The sequence below is a fragment of the Ambystoma mexicanum genome, chromosome 10 (genome assembly GCF_040938575.1).
Source record: "Ambystoma mexicanum isolate Mex_15411 chromosome 10, UKY_AmexF1_1, whole genome shotgun sequence".
Classification (NCBI taxonomy): domain Eukaryota; kingdom Metazoa; phylum Chordata; class Amphibia; order Caudata; family Ambystomatidae; genus Ambystoma; species Ambystoma mexicanum.
In genome coordinates this window covers 300983396-300993486 of record NC_090932.1, presented here as the reverse complement: position 1 = coordinate 300993486, position 10091 = coordinate 300983396, and positions in this window count along the sequence as shown.

Here is a 10091-nt window from a genome sequence, read left to right as displayed (position 1 = left end):
CTTTGGCCCCGGCACTTTATAATGCCTACACCGGCTATTACCAACACTTCGGAAAAAGCGTAAAAGCATTTCCTCTGACCTTGGGCACCGAAAAGGTCAGCAGGTTGTTATACGCAGACAACATCATTTTAATTGATCAAACTAAGATTGGGCTTCAGAGAAAACTGGACAACCTGAATGAATATCTTAAAATCAACGATCTCGAAAGCAACACGATGAAGACCAAAGTGATGCGACTGGTCAAATCAGCCAAACGGAAAGCCCACTGTGCTTAGTTCCTTGACAGTGTTCGCTTGGAAGAAGTCGAAACCTTCAGTTATCTGGGTATCACCTTCAGCAATAAAAACAAAGAGCAACCGATGCAAGAGACCCTAGTCCTCAAAAACAAAACCCTAACCAATCAAATGATCATGATGGACAAAACATTTGGCCGCTTTTCACTCAAAGCGGCTATTACCTTTTATAAGACGAAAGTGGTCCCAGCCCTCACTTATGGAGTGGAAGCCATGCCAAACATCCCGGAAAACATCTGGCCCAAACTGGAAGGCTTTCTTTGTAGAAAGTTACTCCGCCTTCCAGCCTCCACTCCAATGGCCCTGATAAGAAGAGAGCTCAGTCTTACCTCACTCAAAGGTATGGTGTCCCTCAACAGTCTGATGCTTAACAGGAAAATAAGATTGTCCAAAGAAAAAATCTATACACTCATCCACGAAGAAATGGAGAAAGGCACAAACAAAATGCTCCAAGCTTGGATTAACAAAAACCAGACAATCCTGAAAGAGATAGGAAGCACAGAAGAAGAACTCCTGACCAATCCAACAAAGACCGCAAAAAAATTCAAAGAAACAGACTGGTGTGACACACAGTCGAAAGCGCTGAGCTATAAGTCTATAGCTCATTTACCTCCCTTCGCGCAAAAATAAATTAGCCCATTAGTTACCTACTGAAATTTCCAAACAGGAAAATTCGCTCAACTTTTCTGAGAGCAAGACTAAACATCCTGAAAACAAATGAGGTACTCGGAATCCGTGGTAAAACAGAGACCAATTCTTGCTGCTTTTGTGCGATGCCAGAGACGATGGAAAGCTTGAAACATCTGATTCTCGATTGCTCAGGTATAACCACCAACAGAGAAATCCATCTTGGCCATCTACATTCAAAATTCTCGAGGTTGGACAAAGACTACTGGTGGACGTTCTTAAAGGAATGGTTTGGTCAAAAAATATTATTGTCCCTATGGGTCGGCCATGTGCTTTTAACCATAATTCGATCGATCGTACAAACATTTCCTATGCACCTTACCCGAGTTTATGTCTCTTGAACACAAGCAAAATCAGGCAGCAGGACGCGGCCATTTTGTGATAATCCTATCACTTGCCCCATTGACCTGTGTGACCTGCGTTTGCGGCACTAAATCATATCCCCCGCCCTGAGCCTGACATCACTAGACGCGTACTGCCCATTTCACAACACCAAAGTACGTCTCGTGTCAACATTCTCTGCACCTCAGCTAATGACGTGTCGCCATGGAAACGGCAGAAAGCCTCTTTCTTCGACAAGTATACACAGAGCGTTTCACAACACACAACAGCAGATTTTCTTTTCCATTCCTCTCACTGTATTTCTTTGAGTATTCTGTGACTCGTTTCTGTGCTCTGGTCAGCTACCTTCGTTGCTTGTAGTCCGTGTGAACAGATACCAGTACGACCGCTATAAATTATTTTCGTTTCTTTATCACACTATGGCAACAATAATGCCCTACCTGTACGAGCCCGAGTATTCCGAGGAGGAATTACTGGAAAGAGCAAGCTCTGTAGATGATGGGGATTTGGACAACAGTTGGGCGGACGTTTCAACAGACAAAGAGCCTGGGCCTAGTCGTATGGACGGTGTTTCCACCTGGTGTACCTGCAATCGGTGTGCGCTAATGCCAACCGAGGTGGAGAACTGCTGCTGCTGAGAAAACTCTGGATGCTTGTCCTACATATCGCAAGGCGATCCACAGCCGCAATGCGTTACCGAGCTGCCAGACTTCACAGCAGTCTGTCTTACACGGTCCGTGTTGAGGATTTTGATGGTGCTTATGCATGAACTTCGCGCAACAGTTCGCCCTCGTAATCCAAGTAACGAGTAAGTGTAGTCTGGTTGTGATGTCAGTTAGGCCACTACTATTTCTTGGTTGTCCCCTATATTCTCGTAACTTCAAGATATCATTGTCATATCCGTTTAGTCTTGCAATTCTCTAGTAATAGTCAAATAAAAGTCGTTCAATATTGTGCAGTGTCTAGTTAGCATTTTTCATGGCAAAAATGCCATTGCATACAAGAATTGTCATTGACAGGTTTAACACACTTATCTTGGTCATTTAAAAACAGATTGTATCTTTCTCTTTCATAGGTGGTACCGGCTGCTGGCCTATCGTTCGTACTCATGGTGGCTTCATGGGAGGCTTGGACACCGCGTTCGATGAGTAATACCCGCCTGTGTCGTTGGCGCCATTAGACAAACTTTCCCCAGCGACAGTGGTCAGTACAGGGGATTTTCCCTCGCTGAGCTGCAACCAGACCTTTACAATGTCTAATATTATTGTGCCATTATTCTCACTATCCTCAGAAGCAAATAGCAGAGTACTTTGATATTCCACGTTGTATTCTCTCAGTTCACATTGTGTCACCTCTGCGCTAATAAAGGAAATGATTAATTGTAATAAAGATCGGCTACTGAGACACTTTTTGATTTTTCTTTTGCAAACAGGTACATCGTGCTGTTCTGCGATTGTCATCTATTCCAGACCCCGACCGATGGCTTCTTCAACCGCCAGCTGCAGCTACATGTCAATCACTGGATCTACTTGACCGTATTTTGGGACGACAGACAAGGTCCGATAAGTCCGTACGCAGTACCAGCGATTAGGAGCAACATAACAACCTTTACGGTGGTCTAGTCCCAAGTTAAAGCACCAGCCTTGCAATTCACTGTGCGACCGAAGTGCTTTGTTTACCCAAAACGAACACCCTGTGTCCCCAAAAGGAACAGCGCGTGACTCACGATAAACATTTGCGGATTTATGAAACGAGAGCAAAGAAAAAAAGTTACATTTTAATTGATTTGGTCACACGCCGAATGTTATCGAAACATTTAATGTGAAATAAATGTACTTTACCAATTGTACAGTCTTGTTGTTTCCTTTTAAAGTACAGTTTCATATTCCTAATTGTGACGCGCTGCACTGTGAGACGATGTGTGTTGTTTTCCGGGTTCTGCGTCTAGTCGCGTAGGTGACGACTGGGCTCATTTGGCCACGCTGCCCAGCAACGTCACGGAGAGAGGCGGAGAATATAAATGATTTGGTGATGTCAGGCTCAGGGGCGGGGGATATGATTTAGTGCCGCAAACGCAGGTCACCCAGGGCGATGTGGCAAGTGATAAGATTATCACAAGATGGCCGCGCCCTGCTGCCTGATTTTGCTTGTGTTCAAGAGACGAAAACTCGTGTATGTTGCCTAGGAAATGTTTGTACGATCGATCGAAATATGGTTGAAAGCATATGGCCGAACCATAGGGACAATAATATTTCTGACCGAACCATTCCTTTAATGAATGGGCTAAGTCGAAGACCAGTTATCGCAATGGGAAACTTCCTACATAGGGCCTCATCACGAGTTGGGAGGTAACGGCGGCGCTATTAGAGCCGGCGTTAATAGCCCTATCGCCAAACCCCCCCGGTGCTAATAGCGCGGGATCACGGGTTTGGCGGAACGGATATTGCCCATTCCCCACTGAGCCCATTCGGGAATTCCCCATTCCCCAATGGGCTCAATGGGGAATTTTCGCGCTCTTACCGCCGGCGGATTTCTCGCTGGCGGTAATAGCGCAAATTTTCAGCGGATTTCCCCCCAGCTCAGAGCAGCGGGAGAAATCCGCTGAAGCCCTCATTTGGCAGACCCTTAAATCCGGCAATAATAGCGCTACCGCCAGATTTAAGGGTTACTGCCAAACTCGTGATGAGGCCCATAGTCTTAAGTTGGATTCCCTTTCTCTTTCCTAAAAGGCGAAATACTAAAGGACTTAGCCCTCGCAAGCCAACCCAAAGGAAAAAAATAAGTTAATGAGGAAACGTGTTCTTTTGTAAAAACTGTCGATTGAGTTAAAACAAATAAAAAAATTAAAAAAAATAAAAAATAGCCATCACATCCAATATACAACCTCACCTTCCCTTGTACTGCCACTATAGGCCAAATGAAGCCTCTTATGTACTACCATTTTATGCCACCAAGTATTGCTTTAAAATCCAGGTATAACCATCTTATTTAAGGTACAGGCTTATATATCAAGGTGCAAAGTGCCATCATATGCCAAGTGCAACCCCAAATGCCCAAGTACTGACTAATCATGCCAAGTAAAGCTTTATAAGTCAGGAATAGTCATTATATGCAAGGTACAGTGTCACAGACCCACGTACTGCAACCATATGCCAAGTGAAGCCTGAAATGTGAATTCCTGTCATTAGTCACCTCTCACAGCCTTACACAGCAGATTGCCATCACAAGCAAGTACAGGGTGTAGGTCCTGCTACCTTATGTCAGATATGTCATGCTCTCCCTGAAATGCCCAAATACTGCAAATGTAGGCAACCTTCAGAACTGAGTCATAAGAACAACAGACAAACATAAAGGAGTAAATTAAGGGCACCCAGGATCCTTGCACCTCCTCCACCACACCTTTATTTTCCAATGCATCCTAATAGTAATATGTAGCAACATACTACAGTACTGGGGTCTTTCTACATCCCAAGGCATACACACTTACAGATATAGACTAGGACTTTTAAAAAAACAGACAACAAAACACTGAACGCTGTCTAGCATAGAGGCGCAAGGACATAGAATCTAGCACCAGGTCAAGAGACCCCAAATGTAGGGAAGAGCAATATATCTAACACCAGTCATAACGTATTGATATCTGACAGGAGAGTTCCAATGTGTTCTTGTATGTCATGTACTGCCCACAGCCTAATAAGGTTCTGAAATTGTCATGCTTGTCTAATTGGAGCAAATTAAATGAGCATACAATAGCTAAAATGAGGATCACTTGAGGGAGATAGTATGTACATATAATGTGTGCCCTTAGAAGGGCTACTTACGGTGCAATACAGGGTTTCATTGCAAAAATATGGTTCGCGTAGAGATTTAGCCTTCTTGCATGTTGCCCCAATGTGTACTTTCTGTTGAAGAAATATATTTAGCAAGTAAGAAATGCTTTGAGCAGTAAGTGCAGCATTACAGTGGATGGGCACTGCAAGCATATTGAAGTCCACAATCTCTCTGGCTGCCTACTCAAGTGTTCCCTCTCCGCTGCTGTTGTCCGAGCAGCTCCACGCCGGAGGACAGGTAAGTGCAAATTAACCCAAACTGGAGTTGTTTGATTTAGACGTTGCTTGCCACTATTACAAACCTGTCAGTGTAAGAGGATTACATTTGCCGAAATACTGCCAAACGAAAATACTGTTACCACCACTTGGTCCCACAGATTTACAAGTGGTGGTAGGCAGTATACGTCCCCCTTTTTTCGAGTCCATAGGTCTCCATGGGAATTTCAGCAGAATTACTGCTGGCAGTAATTCTGCAAATTTTGCTGATTCTTGGCAGTAAAATGAAGGATTTTCATCCAGCATTTTGCTTGAGGAAAATCGTCCAGTTTACCACCAAAGTTGTAGTACGCCGGTGCGATAATGCAGCAGTAATGCTGTGGTAACAGAGTTACCACGGCATTATCACCTTTTTTTCCCACACTGCCCTAATCATAATGAGGCCCGAAAAGTCTTAGGCATGTAGCAACACTCATCAGAAATAAATGCAAAATATAAACATGTTCCTAAATATGTTGAATAACAATTGAGATTGCACTGAAGTTTGAGCTGCACCACCTAGTATTACATGTGAATCTACAATTTAAAGCTAGTGGGGTTGGCAAGCTGAAAGGAACCCAGGATCAAACCACGACGCCACCTCTGAGTCTTGTAAAGCAACATAAGGTCTAGAAGATCCAACTCCAGCGCCAAAACCACATAACGTCTTCAATTTATAGAAGTTTATGACTTGAACAATGAATGTATTGTGATAACAAAATTGATATTCAATGAACATTTCTTAACGTTTTCTTAAACCTGAAACAATGCTGAGAGAGGAAACCGATCGTCCCTATCTCCCTAAACTACCGCCCATCAACTGACGTAAGGGAAGAACTATCTACGGCATATCAATTTGCTAATTGAAAGATAGATAAGCTGGAATCATTGCAAAGAACAATCATGGAGACATCGGTATGGAAGGGAAAGGGTGATCTGTCAAGAACAACTTGGCCTACAAAATAAACACAGGCAGCAATGGATCACCGACAGGAAATAGATAGGAAAGGAGCGGGTGATTGTAAGAATACAGCACCAATGCCAGAGTGGCTGACAATGCATGCCTCAACCTGGTGAACAAAGATCAGAAGTAACACAGCTGGGAGCTTGCCACGCCATCACTTGTAACAATTAGACGGACAGGAAAGAAAAAGAGAAAGAATATGCCTACTCCATAAGACAACCGGATACATAGAACAAGAATTATAAGGACTAAGAGACATATAACCCACTAACCCAAAAGCTAAAATTTCTGCATACTTAACTCACACAAAAATCCACACAACCACCTTCTCGCACAGAAAACCGAATGCACTTCACCACACCGCAACAACAAACAAACGACACATAACTCGAACCGACAGCCCACGAGGACACACATCGATACGATATTCACATGCAAGCTCAGCGCACAGTGAAAACCAAAACCAAACTGAAGCTGCCAACAGGATATCACCTTTCTCACTTTCCTACCCTCTCTTCATCTGATTAACCACCCCCCGCCTTCCTGTTTGCAGATCTGGCGGAGCGCTTGGGGACCAATTCCGTTGGTGACAGTGGACGGTACAAATACCTTTAACATTAACATTAACATTAAACTAACACTTATAACATATTGTTTCTAGCTGAACATACAAAAGAAAAAGCCAACACATGTTTCAACCTTTCAGAGGTTTTCATCAGGGCTAAATTAAATCATTTCTACAGGTCGGTTTCTTACTTTTCAATATTTTATAAGTGTTGGTTTAATAAAACGTGAAGACATTTTCATTGAATATCAAGTTTGTTATCACAATACATTCATTGTCATAAACTACTTTAAATTGAAGATATGTGGTTTTGGCACTGGAATTGGATCTTCTAGACCTAATGTTCCTAAATAGGACACTATCCAAGCACACGCACTTTAATATTTGTCTCATGCTGCCTATTTCTTTAAAGAGTATAACCAAGTGAGCATGAATATCAATATAGTCTTTATTCCTCATCTACAGATTAAGAAATGTTGTGCTTTCACTGCAACACTCGTATCAGAGTCTCATGGACATAGCAAGGGGCAGCAGAGGGGCAGCCTGAGGTCACAGCTGCAACCCCTGGTGACCCCCAAATGACATCCATACCTGGGGGTGTCCTCAGTCCTGCCAACCTGGAGTAGGCTAAAAGAAAAATCAGCCATGGGGAACACAACATGAGGGGAATAGATCACGCTGAAGAGGAGATGGAGGAGGGAGAAAAGATTCAACTGAGGGCCAGGTCACTTAACACAAGTGGTCTAAACTCCCCAACAAATCATTTCCTGCTAAAAAGAGATGTCAAGAAACAGAAATTTGATATTTTGTGTTTCCAGGAGGGACACTATATCATAGAGGAGAGAACATATGAGCCATCAGAGGGAAGGAATTTAGCAAAGTATACTTGGCATCTGTGGATAGAAAAAAGGTGTGAGTAGCCAACTTTATAGAAGTAGGATGTGTGTTTGAGACATGTCAGGTGAAAAGGGATCTAGGGGGAAGATACATCTTCTTGACGGGATGGTGTCAGGGAAGATCAATCACAGTGGCCTCAGTCTACTGTTCAAACTCGGAACAGGTCCAGTATTGGCAATTATTGGATACCTTTGTGGATGGAACACTGGTTGTATGTGGTGACTTCAATATGGTATTTGAACCTGAAAAAGACACACTAAGAGTAGTGGGACAACACGAATAGGAGCCCAAGAAAGAGAAGTGCCAAAGTTTAACAAGGTGAATAAATTGTGCACGGCCTATTGCCCATGGTCGAGCCCCACCCCACACTTCGCACAAATGTGCGCACTGCCTGACATGCCTGACGTTGTAGATCGATGAAATACAGAAGACGCCAGTGCAGAGAGGAAGGTAAGTGCCTGTGTGTGTGTGTGCATGTATGCGTGTATGTCTCTGTGTGTGTGTATGTGTGATGTGGGAGACAGGTCGGGTATCAAACCCCCTGATTAAAAGTAAATCCTGTGGGAGGGGATGGGTGGTTGGTGGTGGTGGCAGGGCCTCGAGTGGTAAAATCCCACTGAAATGGGTCGCACCCTTGTAAGGCTGAACCATATTATCCTAATAAATGTGCCCATTTTTGGTATGCAGCCTTCAACGGGTCGTTTAGACATGGAACTGAATAAATGCCTAGACCTGATAGATGCTTAGAGAATATGCCGGAGGGATGATACAGGGTTTACTTTTCACTCACAGGTCCATGATTCCTTTGCTCGCATTGACCTCATACTCGTGGAGCACATGCTTACCCCTTGGTAAGTGGAAATGGGCATGCACGCTACGCCTTGGACAGATAATGGCTCTGGTGACTGGACAAATCGTAATCAGAAGAACGGAAGGTGGATTTGTAATGATTACCTATTAATGGAAAGAGGAACGCTAAATATTATCAGAAATAATGTAGAAGAATACACAGAATTAAATAATAATGGAGAGGTAGATACATCCACAGTATGGGAAGACCTGAAGAATACTCTATGGGGAGAAATGATTGCTTGGAGTCAGCCAGAAATAGGGCATGGAAGGACAGAGAATCAGAGCTGAGAGGCACTATTAGAAAGATACTATCAATGTTGAAAGATGGTTAAAGAACATGGAGGATTTGCCAAATGAACTAAAGCTCCTAAAAGTGGAGTTTAATGACCTATTGCTCCAAGATACATAATGGCAGGCCAGATTCCTAATGCAAAAACATCATCACAAAAAAGACACACTCTGCCTGATGGCCAAGAAAAGAGAGAGGCTCGAGAGTGGTTGGGAGTTTATTGGCACTGGGGGAGCAAGTTATGAATCCCTAGCAGAATATCATTTACAAATGTAAGTGCTTCCATTAATGGCTTTACAAATCAGGCCTCCAGGGAGGAGAGCGGATGTATATGCATAGCAAGACCAGCTGAACCTTTCGAGACTGATCAAGGAGGAAGCTTCGAGAATGGTTAGCCATCCTCGTCCCGGAGTGATCGTCAGGGTTTTAGGGGAGTTTTCCTGAAGTCCTACTGGCAGTAAGACTTTAGTAAGCTATCCCAGTAGTTTGTAGATCCCCAACTCTTAGTATCAGTATATACTAGCTCAGGACCTTGGTAGTGTGGCGGAGCAGTCAGGCTGTCCTTAAGAGGAAGATGTGAGCTGTAGGTAAGTACCCTGAATCTTAGTTAGACGGGCACAGCATAAAAAAGATATATATTCATTATATTTACACCAAAATCACTTTAAATACTTCAGACATTTACGGTAGAATACTTAGGAATACTAGGTAATACAATTCAAAGGGCACTTTCACTTTTGTATTTGTTTGTGGTTACAATTGTAGCAATGTTAGAAAGGGAAAAGACAAGGTTATCGTATTATCGGTAATTGCGCACTCATGTGGTTTTCAACAGGTCATATGGTAATGCATTTACTCTCCAAACACATATAGAAAAGTCACTTAAAGGGGGGTAAATAAGTGATTAGTGCAATATGGGCTTAGTTCAAGGTTCTAGAGATGGTTTCTTTGCCTGGCAAGTCTTTAAATTCCAAAAATGCAACCCTAGCTGAAAGCAGTTCGGAGAGGGCTTGAAGTCTTGGCAAACCGTGAATAATGAAGAGTTCCTGCAGATTTCTTCCAGTGTCTAAAGTTATTGATGCAGCAAGTTAGCAACTAACACAGGAGACATAAAAAC